Genomic DNA, 16,672 nt, shown 5'->3' on the forward strand with positions numbered 1-16,672 from the left:
ACCAATTGTGCATAAACAAAGGAAGTTCATACTTTAAAAAAATCTATAATACAGGTTTAATCCTACGATGGCATTGAAGTACATGACACGCCATCATCAATCAAGACGTTTAATTTGTCCCTGACATAACTGAAAACCTTCAAACACAAAAAACCAACAAACATCTGTACGAACAAATTCCCAACTTCACTGCATTACTACGATGTTAATCTGTGGAACAACTGTAATGATGAGCTGAAATATTGTGAAATATTTATTGAAACTAAGATAACTATTAAAAAAAAAAAAACTTTAAATGGGTTTAAGCAGGACTGATGATTTACGGTTATTTTTTTGTCTTTGACAATGTCTTTTTTTGGTTTACCTGTAAAGCTTATTTGACTATAACTATATATTTTTTAAATTATTTGTACAAAGAGATTTTTTTTTATGAGGCAAATATCACGACCACTGACGACCATAAACTGAACTTTGTATGACTTTCGACTAGCAATGTTTGCTAGAGGGGGTAGGACTAGAACAGTTTTTATGTTTGTTCTTGCCCCTTTTGAACATGAACTTTATTATTTATACTTTGTTAAAAACGGTTCTTTATGAACATGTTCAATAAATTGAAAACAAACATTACCCTTATCCTCAGCTGTGTTTGATTTATTTAGCATATAACAGCATAATAACATGTTCAATGGTGAACGTTGCAAACATGATTTTGAGGATTTTATCTTCAGGGCTGATTGATTTGGAAACAAATGTGTCATTGCTATAACTTTGAATGACTTTAATTTTGCATAATTTGTGCATTATTATTCTCATTTCACTCAATTGCATTTTCAAATGATCATGAATCTGCAAGACAAAAAAAAAAAATCTTGCTGATTCAATAGCCAACACATCCCTGCAGCAGCACACTTATCAATTCCTAAACATATCTGACACATATTTAGCCTATATTGCTCCTCATAAGATTTGGATATTAGACCAGAGCATCTACCCGTCTGTAGCCTTGTGAAGCTCAGAACTATACAATGTGCCCACACTGACACTCTGTTACGTAACACGACACACTGTAAGTAATCAGACCCTCACTAACTATATGGGCATAGATGAGTCATTTGGGAGCAATGGTGGCAACAGCTAAATGCGTACCATAAAACGTTGGCATCACAGCTTGTTCTTTAAGGCCAGTATGTTGAGTGTTACTTTCCACCATCTGTTTTGTGGACGAGCGAAGCAACAACATTTCAGTGATTAGATTACAAACGCTCATGTTCATGCCCTGACGGAGCCATTCAGACACTTAGTGTCCTCTCTCTATCTTCCACATTTTCAGAAAGAGCATGACCACCTTACGTGTGTAGTTTTGTAGTATTAAAAACACAGACTGTACTAACAGTCTGAAAGAGAGAATGAGAAAAGGTTAGGAAATGTGTTGTGTATGTTTTCTAGAGTAGAGGTAATCCCCAGGCTCAGACAGGACTACCTGCACATTTATTTGCTTACACCTGATGTGTCAGGATGCAGACTGGGGAGGCACACCCAACACGTCTCATGGGGAGGATAGGGAAATAAAGGAAGCTCAACAAAGCTAGAAGTGAATACACCCAGTGCCTTGTAACCCACACACACACACACACACACACACACACACACACACACACACACACACACACACACACACACACACACACACACAAGAATCTCAATACTTCAGTGGCAGAGCCATTAGGAGGGATGCGTGGGAGTGGTTGATGGTTAGCCTGAACAAAGGGAGAGTTTATTGTTAAGTAAGCTGTGTTTAAATGCTTTTTAACTGCTGGTGTCGCAGAGGCAGCTGCCTGAGAGAGGCAGTTGAAACAAACTTCCAACCCAAAAAAATCCCCCTGACCAGCTGGTGGATTGTTGTCCAACAGCCATAAAAGAAATTTGGGTCGTATTACTGTGGTATTGTGGTTTGGTCCACTCAGTCTGTAACTGTAGCATGAGGCAATGGTGGCCTTTGATGCTCCGATACCTGCGTGTGTGTGTGAGCACACAGACACGCATGAACGCGGACTTAAAAAAGCACTAACTTGCCCCCTGGCTCCTCATGAAAAGTCATTAAGAGTGTGTCTGTGTGTTTTATTTTTAGCAGTGTGTGTTTAGGAGGGGTTGTGGAGTCTCGTCAGTCTGCTCTGTCGCTCTGTGTCTCTGTCTCCAGCTGAGAGTTATGTATATTTCATCAGCCCAGGGTGCCTTTTTGTCTTAAGATGCGCCACACCTCCTCTGCCTGTCTCCGTATTGCTCGTCAATGGAGGGAGCCATCACAGCCTCTTTTAAACTCTCCCCCACTTCTCTCTCTCTCCTCCCTGACAGCCACCCTCTGCCTCTCCCTCTGCTTTTCATGGTCAGCTTGTCTCTCTCCTGAAGGCTCATCCCTCCTTCCTCTTTCAGCTGTGGAGAGGAGCAGAGTGGAGCACATCCAAACAGACTCGGGCTGTCAGGAGAACTCTTCCTCTCTCTCCATCTTTGATTCTGTCAGCCTGTTTTCTGAATCTGTTTTGCGGCTCTGTCACTTCAGGGAAAGGACACTTCTTCACCCAGCGCTGTATCCCCTTCAGTTGTTGTCTTTTAATAGCAGAAAAGTGAATGCTGTGACAGCAGCTAAAAATGGTTCCACCAATGATGGGCTATATCAGCTGTTAAGTGCTATAACTGCACCATCAGTGTCTTTCTAATGTCTGTGTTTTATTATTATGGCAATATTGCAGTCAAAGGGACATTTGGTTCTCATCATTGCACCTCCCAGTATAAGTCTGCAACAGATCAGACAATTAGAATCTGGCTCTAGTAGAATTGAATCATTTTTTTATCAATTACCCCAACTCACTGTAGGTCATTGTGGTTCCAAAATGTCTCTTTCTTGTTTGTTAATTATGTCTTTTCATCCTTTAGGCATGTACTGTGATTGAGAGTGCGGCTGGAGCCAGTAAGGAGGTGGACTCGAGGCCTTCGCTGCCTGCAGGTGACACCACTCCTTCTCACCCAGTGACCGAGACGGAAAAAGCTGACCGCCCTCTGTCCAGTGAGTACAGCTCTCCAAAATGCTCTCGTTGTTTCAGATGGTTTCTCCCACTCCTCTTTTCTGCATCTTCATACCTCAGTTAGTTTGCTGTGGCTTAAAATATTGTTTCATTTTAAAACAGATTGTTTTATAAGAATTTAACTCAGATTGTATTCGCTTCACACCAATGTGATTTTGAATAGAGGACTTCTGCATTAAATTACTGTGTTGCTACTCTCTGATCACTATAGTAGAAACGTCCGACACATTTGTTATGTTTCATGTTTCATTTCTTGTTGTTGTTGCTGTGTGGCCACAGCTTTGTTGGATGTACCTACACCCATTACTAAGAATAAGCCATACCCTCTGATTGCACATTTCTACACTTACGCAGGCCTCCCACACAGCATCTTATTTCTGCTTCCTTTTCCTGTGTTAGTTGTCCTCCTGACCCTGCTGTGTGGCAACACAGGAAGTAAGAGAGACCCCTAGAGTGAATGAGATTAGGTCTGAGGTGGCTCTAATCGAACAGTTACAAAAAACGAGTTCCTCTTTGTAGGATTAGGCTAGCATTTCTTCTTACATTCCACCCTCCTTTCACCTCCAACCCCATTCACACACTTTCACCACCATCTCTATATCTCAATACTGCATCCCTCCCAGCTGTCCTAACCTAAACGTTTCTTCATCTTCTGTCATTAAAATTGTCAGCCTTCACTGAGTGAGACCAGTAGTACACAATATTGATTTCCCTGCTATTTGTTTTGCAAATGTGCGGGGATCTGATCCCTTCACCTCCTTTGAATGCGTTGTTTAATAGCAACTGCTTTTTATTTCCAAAAATGCAAACCAGCAAACAGGACCTGCCCACAAAACGTACACACAAAGGCTCTCACTCACACACTGACATCGGTCTTTCACACACAAATGCTTGTCCTTAAACACCCTACTGTGTGTCACTCTTGTCAGCTCATGTTGCTGCCAACCTTGACCCAGAGCAATGGATAAACAGTTCAGCTAGATAGATGAGTAAGCAATTTGTTGGGATGCTGGTGAAGGGTTGATAGTGATGAAACCAGACTGGGAGATGAGCTGGAAGATGTCATGATGAAGCTGGGGCAGAAGTGTAAAAAAAGTGACATGCAAGTGTGTGAGTATGCCCCGAGGGATGCCTTCACTGCAATGGGTTTTGGAGCTCAGTGTGTTTATGTGGAAAATGCTTCTGTCTCCCCTTATCAGTGTAGCTGAACTGCCTTTTCACTGAGCACAAGCGTTTACACTTAAATCTCATTCTCTCATCTCTCTATCCTTTCCGTTTCTTCACTTTCCCTCGCCCTGTTCTCTTTCTCTCTGCTCACCACTTCCTCTTGCTCAGGCCACTCTCTCTGTTTTTCTCTAAGGCTATTTCTGTTTGGCCGAGAGGGCCCCCCCTGATGGAAACTCATCACAAACCCCACACACACACATACACAGTCACACTAGCTCAACCACAACACACTGAAAGGCACCTGGTTAAACTGTCCTGACATAAAGGGCCTCCGCAGGCACACGTACAGGCAGAACACTGAGCGCTCCTCCCGGTGGTGCGGTGCGGGTGGAGAACAGGGTTTTCATGAGTTATTTAAGTGCTCTCCATCAGGCGTGTACGCTGCGGCTCACACTGACATGACACGGCCCATTTCCTCTGCTCAGGCTGGAAACGTGACACAAGACACGCTTACAGTGATCACACAGAGGAGAGCAGAGAGCTGCACAGTCTGTCATGATCTCAATACTGGAGGGTTCAAATCATTAAACAGCTAGAGTAAAGGGAGAGGCTTATGATTTGAGGCAGTCATGCTGCCGTCAGGGTTTTAGTCGTATGTTAAAATGTAGGGACTAAATGGTCTTAACTATAATGTAAATATTTGCTTTGACCAGTGCCGTTCAGATGGAGGGAGGCAGTGGGTACGGTTGAATTGTCCAAAAATCAGCTCCTATCATCTATTCCTATTAACTATTCCTTGACCTTTGCGTGAAACGTCACAGGGTTACGGAATAGTGGATAGGAGATTTCAAAAGGACTTAGGAAAAGAGACTGCGGTGCTTTGAGAATCCGACTGCTCTTACACTATCCCACATGTGTATGATGCGCAGCGAACGTGATTAATGTGCATCTGCTGTGGGGAAACTACAGTCCTCTGTACAGGACTACTGAAAGCACATCTACTTTGCACCGTGCTCTCTTATGGTGTTGTTTATGCTTTATGAACGTGGACAACAGTGAAACATTTATTTTTTATAAGGTATAAGTAAAAAAGGAAAGTGAAAGTTATGCCTGTGACAAAAACTGTGAAATGTGGACTTTATTTGATCATTTCAGTTAAAAAAGTAACCTTCATATTTCTCCTTTTGATTAATACATTGCTGAACGTTCTAAACAAAGCATTTTAGCAAGTTATGGCATAAGTTTTAAATTGCTTAATAAGCACCGTGACTTTCATGATACGCATTTCTCGTCACGATCGTTTGTTTCCGTGAACGGCCGAATGTTCTGTCAAGGCAAAAGTTGCTGTTGCAAGGCATTGTGGGACAGCATTTTCTCCTTTCCATTCGTAAAGGAAGGTCCAGTGTTTCCTAAGCTAAAGGAGGTTGCAAAGGAAGTTTCAGAGCTCCTTTCCTCTCATCTAGAGAATTCCAACAGCTCTTATCATGGCTGCCACTGAGGTACTTCAAGGTAATTTCACTCCGTTAGGAACCTTCCAAAGATAAACTGAGAATTTGACCGCAACCAATGTGTTTGTCCTTCGTTGTGATTTTAAAAAATATCATTATTTGTGTTAAGGAGATCAGGAACACAATTCTGAATTCAAATCAGATCAGAGTAATTTCTTTAAAGGGAGATGAGAGATCCCTATCTCTCATTTCAAATGTCTCATTATGTGGCCAACAGGACCCCCTATCAGACAGGAAACAGGCTCGGGGGGGGGGGTGGGGTGACATCTGGGCTGACCACTTCAGGCCCATGGATCCGTGAGCACTTCACATCAGCAGTCACTCAGGCTCAAGCACACAGTCAATTCATCTGTTATTGGTGAAGGGACAAGCTGAGCCCCCCTGCTGCCCGCATGGACATTTAATAGAGGGAGGGGCACACAGGACCACTGCAAAGGGCAGAATGTGTGATGAGGGAATATGTATGATTTATTGTGTTCTCTTTTAGAGCCTTCTCTCTTCAATATTGTCATTCTGAGCAAACACATTGACAGATATGCACATGTATGTTTGTGTGTCTTGGAATTATATATCACACCCTGATGATGTGAGTGTCACGAGAGAGGCTGTGAGTGTGTTTTGATTGGAGCGGCACAGCTGGACTCGGCACACTTGGCAATCTTGTGCGTTTGGCTGCTGGCCAATTCAATGCAATTACAATTACCCACCGTCGGGGCACGGAGCACCAATGAAGATTGGGTGTGGGCGCTGGTTGGGGCACAGAGGGGGGGTAATTCCCAGTACTTGGCAACCGGCCTTTGCCGGGGAAGAGAATCAATGCTCGTCTGTGTGCGAGCGTGTGGCTCGAGCCGCCGTGGGTAACATTGGAAATTAAGAGTGCTGCATGGAAAACACAGCAGAGAGGTTCAATCCATAAAGAGCCATGTTACGAGGGAACACACACACACACACACACACACACACACACACACACACACACACACACACACACACACACACACACACACACACACACACACACACACACACACACATTAAATAAGGAACAGTCTGTCCATGAGGGTGATTTCATATGAACAGAGCAGCAGGTGGAGGGATGGGAGTAGCCGTGTGCAGAAAGACTAGAGCGGAGGTTTGACAGGTGGGGTTTGAAGGGGGTGGGAGGATGGCGAGAAGGAGACGAGGACAATGAATGGAGAGACAACAGGCGATGTGTTTGGAGAGAGAGATCAGAGAGTGACAGAGGAGGCATGGAGAGGAATTCAACTGCTTGATCCCCCACACCCTCCGTTCCCTCTCTTTTCTTCTTTTGTCCCCCTCAGTAGGGATAGGCAGGAAAGTGGGCTAACTCGGAATGACAGTGACACGCTTGCCACTGCTCCCATGAAGCACAGCAGATGGATGTGTGTGTGTGTGTGTGTGTGTGTGTGTGTGTGTGTGTGTGTGTGTGTGTGTGTGTGTGTGTGTGTGTGTGTGTGTGTGTGTGTGTGTGTGTGTGTGTGTGTGTGTGTGTGTGTGTGTGTGTGTGTGTGTGTGTGTGTGTGTGAGACTGTTATTAAAATGCCACCAGAGACCAGGGTATAGTGAGTCTCTTGAAGTGCCACGCTTGGCATGCTTGGCAGAGCACCACCTCACTGCCCTCTTTTTCTGGCCCAGAAGTGTCTGTGTGTGTGGAGATGTCTCTAGATGTGTGTGTGTGTGTGTGTGTGTGTGTGTGTGTGTGTGTGTGTGTGTGTGTGTGTGTGTGTGTGTGTGTGTGTGTGTGTGTGTGTGTGTGTGTGTGTGTGTGTGTGTGTGTGTGTGTGTGTGTGTGTGTGTGTGTGTGTGTGTTTGCGAGAGGTGAGGCAGCCTCAACCAAGAAATATTAACTCCCACTTGTTCCCCTTGTTGTCTCCGTTATTTTGTGCCCATGTGGCTGTTTGTTGGTTCCTCTATCTGAGTGATCCGATACCGTGATGATCTCAGGGAAACTCAGCTTTATTCTGCAGTGCGGCGCCAGCCCTGCCGGGCGAAGGGGAATTAGTCAGGAGACAGTGGGTTTGGCAGTGTGCCTTGGTTATTAGCCACTCACAGGGTGGGCACGGGGTTATGCCCCGACTCAATCCCTCCCTGTGTTTGCATGTGTGTGTTAATGTGTGTGTTTGTGTACCGCTTGAGACCAGATTCTCCTCTGGTCACACTGACCTTATTGTGCAGTTACTTCTGGTTGATTTGTACCCTTTTCACAACATTCCTCTCTCCCAAAGGCTGAGAAACAGGCTGTTAGCCCCCCTTTCTCTCACTTTCTCTCATCTATCCTCCCGATGGGTTTGATTTAGTGACTGTGGTTTTCCAACCAGAGCCTGGGAGCCAGAGAGAGTCGACTGAGAGAGAGACCTATGGATCCACAGCCAGCGGAGCACGTCATTACTTGGCCGTAGCTCATCAGCAGATACATCAGCGGGCTGGAGGGCGAATAGATGCGAGCTGTCACCGTTCAGGAAGTAATAAACCTCTCTCCCTTTCATCCCCTTAATTATTTCCTTTTCCCGCGTTGCATGAATTGCACTAAATGATGACAGCAAGGAGCATCTGAGAGTGTGTTATCCGAGGCTGAATATTAGCCGGCATTATACAAGGAACTCAACTTTGTGCAACGAGGACCAAATAATTCCTCTTTTGGTATTGGGAGAAGTTATATTTAGGCTCACCCCATGTGAGGTTAATGTTTAGTTGAATGCAGCGGGGTCGGGTTACAGACGTGTTCCAGCAGTAGCCCTGAAGAAGATGACCACTTAGTGAGAGACCTCCAAACTCTGACCTTTGACCTCACAAAGGAAACAGGTGTTCAAGCAGGATTAGGCCTGACTGCCTGCACACTTAGAGCTGGCAGCAGGCTGGTTTGTGTTAGGGTGTGTGTCTCTGTCTCTCTTAATTTACAGCAGATGGATAAAGATATTAAAACCTTACGATGTAATACAGCATCACAATCAAGCACAACCTCACACACACCTGAGGGGCGAGATCAATACCTGTTGGGTGAGTGGGTTTTATGCAGTGTGTGTGTGTGTGTGTTGTATTTGGTTTATTCCTTGCTTTTCCCTTCTGTCTTCTCCCTCCCCCCGTTTGGTTTATACCTCCTATTCTCTCCAACCCTCTTCGCAGCCCCATGACTTTAATCATCCTTTCCTCACACCCTTGGCTCCCTGTCGCCACCTCAACCCACTCTCCCTCCCTCCTTCCTTCCTGCTCTTCGATCCCTCTCTCCTTCCCTCCCTCTCTGACTGTCCTCCCCTGTCAGGAGGCCTGGCTGAGGCTAAGTGCTTTTTTGCTGTCTCGCTGCAGGTGGGACTGTAATAAAGCTTGTCAGTGGGAGGCATGGGTCGCACTGTCACATGCTCTTTGCCTCCCCTCTGTTAACTCCCTCCTCCATCTCCTTCCAACCCCCCCCCCCCCATTCCTGCCAACCCCCACGCCACTCTCCTCCAAGATCCTTTGGCTTTTATTTTGCTCTCTCATTTGTCTGCCTTTTCTTCCCCATTTCGTCTTGCTCTTACCCGAAACTGTGCTCCTTGACTTGTCTCTCATGTCTCTCTCTCTCTCTCTGGTTTCCTTGCCAACGGCACTTTTAAGAACATGATGAAGAAGAGCAGCAACAGGAGACATCCCTCTCAACAACTGACACACACACACACACACACACACACACACACACACACACACACACACACACACACACACACACACACACACACACACACACACACACACACACACACACACACACACACACACACACAATTCATGTAAATGACTCCAGGTGAGGTTGTATTGTTTGCCCAGCTGCTGCTGCTAACCAGTCTCTCCTTTTCCACAGTAAACCAGCAGGCTGCATGGAAATCAGCTTCCTCTACACAAAACAGTTCTCTCTGTTCCGGCTTGTCTTTTCATATTTGCGCACACTGTTTGTGTTTGTAGATGTGTGTGCTTGTTACTGCACATTACACCCAAGGGGCATCTAAAGGTCAGAGGTGCTACACTATTTGCATGCATGTGTTTTCAGACTCATTTAAAGCCATTTATGATTCCAGTTTATGTGTGTGTGTGTGTGTGTGTGTGTGTGTGTGTGTGTGTGTGTGTGTGTGTGTGTGTATAAGCAGCGATTGATTGAAATGGCTTATACACAGTATCTTGTTCAACCACAGGATGGCAATACTGAGCCCGTTCTTTACCTCTAACAAGCCACTGTTCATACACACACACACACACACACACACACACACACACACACACACACACACACACACACACACACACACACACACACACACACACACACACACACACACACACACACACACACACACAGAGAGAGCCATCTTTAGTCTGAGTTAGCCCAGGCTTGTGTAAGGTGATGGAGTGCAGTTAATAATTTAGTGGTGGCCATGTAAACGGCTGACAGTGAACATGGCCTCTCTACTCTGCTGTTGGCCCTTTACTCGTACATTCTGTTTCACTCTCACTCTTTTCTTCCATGCTCTATTGTCATCTTTTTATGCACATTTTTGATGCTGTTCTTCTGACCGTGTAAATGTCACTTTTAGGGTTGAAGGCCTATAATGTACTAAACTAAATTATGTCTAATAAGGGGCTCCAATAGAATGCTAGTTACCATTTGAGGGTCTTATATACATTTAGTATTATTTAACCAACATTTACTGTTGTGTTAATGGTGTTTGTATCATTGAAGAGCAGCTTCACCTCTTTTCTGTCCTTATTAATAATTTCCTTCAACCACCTTGCTGCAAAACATTACAGTTACAAAAAGAATATGCAATCATTTATGTTGACCTTTCCTGTCCAATATCTTCCAAGTTATTTAAAATCCCCGCCACTAGATAGCATAAACCATTTCCAATTACCTGGCAGAAATATCTCTTAAAACTATGTCTTTAAGCACTCCTTCTTCCTGATACCAACCGTCACACAGAGCAGAAATAATAACAAAGATCATTTTTACAAGATGAAACGTGAGGTTTTCGTCTTGTTCTGGTCAGCAGAACTAGAGAAAGAAATGTTAATTAACACTGACTCTGGATGTATTTACAGTACAAGGTCACTTATTGACATGGTTTTTCATAATAACATTATTAATCAGTCACTCTCACACTTTTCAAAGTACATTTTTAATTAAAATCACTGTGCAATGTTTTTATTCTGTGACATTTGTATCTCTGGCTCATCTTCATTTGATTAAGGTAAGGTAAGAATTAATTTATTAATCCCAAACTGGGAATTTTTTGTGTTGCAGCAGCATAATACAATACAAGATATAGCAAATAATTAGAAATAAAAAGAAGAAATAAACAACTCTGAAGTATAGACATCTCAAAGAAGAAATATAAATAAAAATAAACTGGTATTAGAGAAAAGATATATAAAGTTGACTATGAAGATAAATCATCTCTAAACTGTCAGACAAGTAAACACTAACAACAACAACAACAACAACAAGATATAAAGCAGGATATTATATACATAATTGTGCAATGAATGGATATTAAATAAAATATAAAGTGTGAATGTTATGATCCAGTTAACAAGAGAGGCTATGGAGCAGAGAGTTGTCGGCCAGCCAGAGGTGAATTGTTGTAGCTACATATATTTAACTATCATCATATATTTTTACTTTCCCCACGATCCCCCTTCTGTTTTTCTCCTCATCGATTCATTTTCCAACGTTCTGTCCTCATTCTTGACCTAAACTGTTGTATGTGTTTGTGTGTGTTTTGTATCTCTAGGCCAAGTCAAGCACCATTAGTTTTTCGATGGCCGTACTGGGCTTCAGCTCTCCGTGCATGTGACATGGTTGAAAAATAATATGACCCTAACAGTAATGCAATCATATACACTAAACAAATTACAGCTCCCTCTCCCTCCGCCTCTCCCCCTTAATTTCTCTCACTCTTACTTCAACCATGACGATGTTGCATGTGGTGTACGTGGTTTCCAGCTTGTACAGCCTCCGTGTGTTTTCGTAGGGCCTGCCTCGCTCCATTTTTCTCTCTGATACGATCAGCTTGACTGTGTTTGGGGCAGCAGGAGCCATGGAGCCTGGCTGCAGCAGCATTGAGGTCTGGCCAGGCTCAGACAGGCTCTGGGGGTGATTGGAAGTGACGTGTCCGGGGTGAGACACCCCATAGTTGGGACTCCCCACCAGCCTCTCTGGCTCCAGCCTGGCTGATGGAGTTCAGCTGGGGCGTGGAGAGGAGGTGCTCCATCTATCTCCTGGCTCGCTCCCTTCTCTGTAGCATCTGTGTGTCAAATCAAAGGGCTCCTCATTTCTGCATTCCTTTTTGATTGACCTCACCACCAGCTCTCTCCGATAATTACAAGCTACATTTCATGCATTTGTTTCTTTCATTTTTCTCCTCTTTTTCCCCTTTCCTGCTTCTTTCTCTCGTTGGCTTTTCACACATTTACTCTTCTTCTCTCGCTCTATCTCACTCAGCGCAAACACATGCAGAACCCTGGAACCGGGGTCATGATTGAGGCGTGCTGTTAATTAGCCGGCAGTGGATGTTGTAGCAAAGCAATAGTAGGGTGTAATTAATTAGGTGGCATGTGCACAGTGGGAGAAAAAGAGGGAGAGTAGAGAGGGATTGAGAGAGAAATACCGGCTATCAGTCCTCCTTTTATCCTCTGAGCTCCGATGAGTTCCCCTAATGAGAAAAAATGAGATGCTCCCAACCGGGGAAGAAAGCATTTTGTCCTTTACATGTTCTCTCTGCCTCTTCTCTGCTTGTCGTTCTGTCAGTGCCTTGTTCTCTTTTCATCTGCCTATCACATCCGTGAGATTGCTAGTGGGGTGCCAAGGAGTTGGAGTCACCAGCCATAGATCTCCTACAGTGGAACCAACACAGCCTCTGGGACTCGTCCATACTCACTCGCACAGTGCTGACAGCTCTACGCAGCAGAGAGACGGTATAGCAGAGCAGCGACTGCATTTCTGTGTATATGTGGGAGATTATGGATGTTTACAGATCCCTGACGTAATGGCTGCTGATATGTTATATGTGTGCTAGCAGGGCTGGTTTTTGTGTGAGAAAAAACGAGGGGAAAAGAGAGAGGTGGAGCGAAAAATGAGAGATGGAGAGATCTCAGAAAGGCATAGAACATGTGGGAGGGAGGCGAGAGGTGCACAAACACTCAGAGCTCCATTGATCCACTCCTCAGCTCAGCACTGACTCCTTGACCTCATTCAGAAGCACCTCTGTGTGAGTGTGTGTGTGTGTGTGTGTGTGTGTGTGTGTGTGTGTGAGTGTGTGTCTGTGTGTGTGTCAAAGGCCTAACCATTGTGCGATGTATCTGTTCACACTAAGCACCCACAATCTAAACCTGTGTCAACCTGTACCCTTTAACAGCATCATGAATATTTAGATGACCACCCCCACCCCCTGCACACCACAATCATCCTGCTGCTGATTTAATTTCTCTTAGAGACACCCAAATGCATGCAGCACATCCCCCACCTCCAACACACACACACACACACACACACACACACACACACACACACACACACACACACACACACACACACTTCTTAGCGTAAACTGATATTTTAATGGCCGCCTGTCCTGTCCTGTGTGACTGAAACTGTCCCAGGTGACAGGTTTATGGACAGTTTGGCAATGTCAGCAGAGACGGACAGCTATTTACAGCCCGGCGTTAAACACGTCGGACACTGGCGGTTAGCATAAATCCACGGGCAGGATCAGCCTGCGGATGATACACACCGTCGACCGAACACACACTCAGTATACAGCAGGTGATCACTCGGTCAACCGCTCAGTTCTTTTTAACCTTCTTAGTACTTCCCACATACCTCGCAACGCAAACGTCCCCCCCGCTCTGTAGATCTGTGTCTCGGTTATTTACAGCGCCCTGCCATCATGTTAACAGCCAGCTCTCGCTTTTCCTCCCTCTGTGTCTCTCTCGAAGCCTTCCTCTCATCCCCCTTCAACTATCGTTTAACTTTACGAGGTGTCCTAAAAGAAGCCCAAGGCGTGCACCCCTCCCTCCCCCCCTTAAGTCGTGGATATTGATATCCACCATAAGTCAGACGTGCCTCTCTCTGTTACCGAGGAGAAATTGATGACAGAAGTGTGTGACAGGAGGGGAGTGGAGCTGGCAGGGAGTACTAGGTGTGTGTGTGTGTGTGTGTGTGTGTGTGTGTGTGTGTGTGTGTGTGTGTGTGTGTGTGTGTGTGTGTGTGTGTGTGTGTGTGTGTGTGTGTGTGTGTGTGTGTGTGTGTGTGTGTGTGTGTGTGTGTGTGTGTGTGTGTGTGTGTGTGTGTGTGTGTGTGTGTGTCGGAGTCTGTGTTTGTGTGAGGCCTCTACAAGTGTGCGCTGAATACAAACAGACTTATTAAGAGAAAGAGAGGAGTTGGTTTTGCGAGGCGGCAGGTTAATCGAAGGAGAGGCCCGCTAATGGAGGAAAAACGGAGACTAAGAGACAGAGATCTGGCCCGATGGAGAGGAGGAGGGAGGCAGAGCTTTCCTTTATGTGCTTTCCCTCTGTGTTTGATACTGTTGCTATAAACAGGAGGTCAACTGAAGAGTGGCTGTTTATAAGGTCCATCTCTCAGAGTGAGCATATCAAACAGCCTATGAAACCCTGATCAGTCTGCTGTGGGGTGTGTGTCTTATCTGTGTGTATTGGTGTGGTTGTGTTATCCATCAGAACCATCCGTCTCACAACCTAAGGGAGCGTGCGTCTCGCTGCATTGTGTCTCATGACGATGAGTTGTTTGAATGCAGCCCCGTCTACATGTGTTTGTGAATATGTTTCAGCAGAAGGGAAGGTGCATGCTGGTGAGACTCAACAGAAACTCTGTTCTCAATCACAAACACACACCTGGTCATCGTTCACCTCAGAGCGCATGCTTACGTCGCTCCGTGTTTTAATGCGAACTCCATTAGCGTACAATGGGTGTCTCTGCTAGAGCAGATTAGACTCATTCACATGAAGAGATACTAAGTCACCTTCCCTATGTGGTTGGTCCAAGGTTGACTCATGCTAACTTGCTTGACACACACAATTTAGTTCCTTCAGATGTGGTTAAATGGTGTGATTAGTACACTTAGTTTTCCTTTTGCTATACTTGTCTGCATGCATGTGTCTGTGAGTGTGTTCCTACTTCTGCTTTTTCTATTCCACTGGGGATAAAGAAAAGGTTTGTTTGATTAATTAATTCTGTTAGACATGAATGTAAATGATCAAAGGGGCACATTTGCATTTTGTGTTTAATTATTCATGAGCTGCGATTGCTCATGAATTAGGACACCTGTGAGGGTTTTCTCTCTCTCTCCAGCTCAGACACTTACTCATGCACAAATGCACACACACCAGCACATCCTGGGATGTGACCTGGTGTGTTTAACCAGCCCTGTTCGTCAGCCCTGCCTGTGTGCTGCTGTGTGCGGGGATGCAGGTCACCGCGGGTTCATGGAGGTATTATTAGGTTATGCTGCCGCTCTGGCTGGGGTTCAAACACTCTGATTAGGTTACCGTGCAGCGCTAAAGCTCAGACTGTCACCCTGACTGTATGATTCATCTCCATGGAGACAAGAGAAGAGCTCTGATCTAATTACCCATACTGCTGCCATCTCTGACTTGAGGAGATGGCTGGGTGGCGTGAACAAGGCGAGAGGAGCAAGTGAGGGAGAGGCGAGTGATGGAGGTTGGAAAAAGAGTGATATATGAGGAAGAGATTTTAAGTAGAAGAGCATGAGTTGGTGCATACAGCACAGAGCCTGATGAAAGCAAACAAATATTATTTGTCTTCTTATCCCCTCCTCTTTCTCATCTCCCCCCTCATCATCAGCATCATCCAACTCATTCACAAATGGGCCCTTGTTGCCATGGATATGAGCAATGGTTCCCCTGTTCTGCTGGATGGGGCTCAGTGATAAATGGCGGGATGTGGAGGAAGTTAATAATTTATTCCGAGGAGGGCACGAGCGTTACCTAGCATAATGGGTTAAGTGCAGCGATTGCGCCGTGCCGAGCGATAGACTCGCAGGAGGTGATGTATAAAAAATGAATAAAGGCTGAGTGGAGCCTGCTGGGAAGGAATTGTCAGGGGAATGTGTTTATGATTGTGTGTGAGAGGTGGTGGTGGCGTGTGTGTGTGTGTGTGGGGGGTGTTTTGGGAAGAAGGCTTTGTCATTTCTTGAAGGTATAGGGTTGTCAGGTGAAAAACAGTAGAGACTTAATGGAGCTCCTCCAGGCTTTCAACAAAGATCTCCTCCCACTCTACTTTTACTGGAAATGAAAAACAGCTCAATATGCTCCGGGCTTTGAAGTGTGACAGCAGCGGTGACAGATGAAGCTGCTGCAGAGCAGAGAGGCAGGCCTGACGCTGCGCTGTCATTATCAATGACTCATGGACACGCAATATGTAAACATAAAGATAAATGCACACATAGACCTTTTCTGCTCTTCATTATCCTATATTTCGGGATTATTTTATGATAATATCTGTCATTTTCCTCTTTCTTTTTTCCTCCCTTTAGAATAGCATACATTGCACACTTTTTGCTATATTGTAAGAGAAAGGGTACAGAAGTGAGTAAGATAAGATAATAATTACTTTATTAATCCCAGACAGGGAAATGTGTGTTTTGCAAGCCATAGTACGTAGCAGAAAATAAATAAGAAATAAACAATTCTAAAGTATGAACATCTCAAAGAAGAAATAGAAATAAAAATAAACCGGCATTATATATACAGCCCTGGAAAAAATAAAAAGACCACTATTCAATGATCGTTTTCTCTTGTTTTATTATTTATAGACATGTCTTTGAGTTGAATTCATTTTTATTTCATTTTATTGCATTCTCTAAACTACTGAAATGTTTTCTCTGTGCTGGA

At 44.7% G+C, this 16,672-nt stretch overlaps 1 protein-coding gene across 2 annotated transcripts in view; it reads left to right on the top strand.

Annotated features, from left to right (window-relative positions):
• The first annotated feature begins 2,948 nt into the window (after positions 1–2,948).
• Positions 2,949–16,672, top strand: part of gse1b (Gse1 coiled-coil protein b) — a 108,633-nt gene continuing 94,909 nt past the window's right edge. The window contains exon 1 of one of the 2 annotated variants that reach the window (XM_063881421.1): positions 2,949–3,061. The gene's annotated coding sequence lies outside the window, so the exon portion shown is untranslated. Of the gene's footprint in view, positions 3,062–12,633; positions 12,719–16,672 lie in introns of those variants that run through there. The other variant, XM_063881422.1, reaches the window with a different exon arrangement.

This window comes from Eleginops maclovinus, chromosome 4 (genome assembly GCF_036324505.1).
Source record: "Eleginops maclovinus isolate JMC-PN-2008 ecotype Puerto Natales chromosome 4, JC_Emac_rtc_rv5, whole genome shotgun sequence".
NCBI classification, from domain to species: domain Eukaryota; kingdom Metazoa; phylum Chordata; class Actinopteri; order Perciformes; family Eleginopidae; genus Eleginops; species Eleginops maclovinus.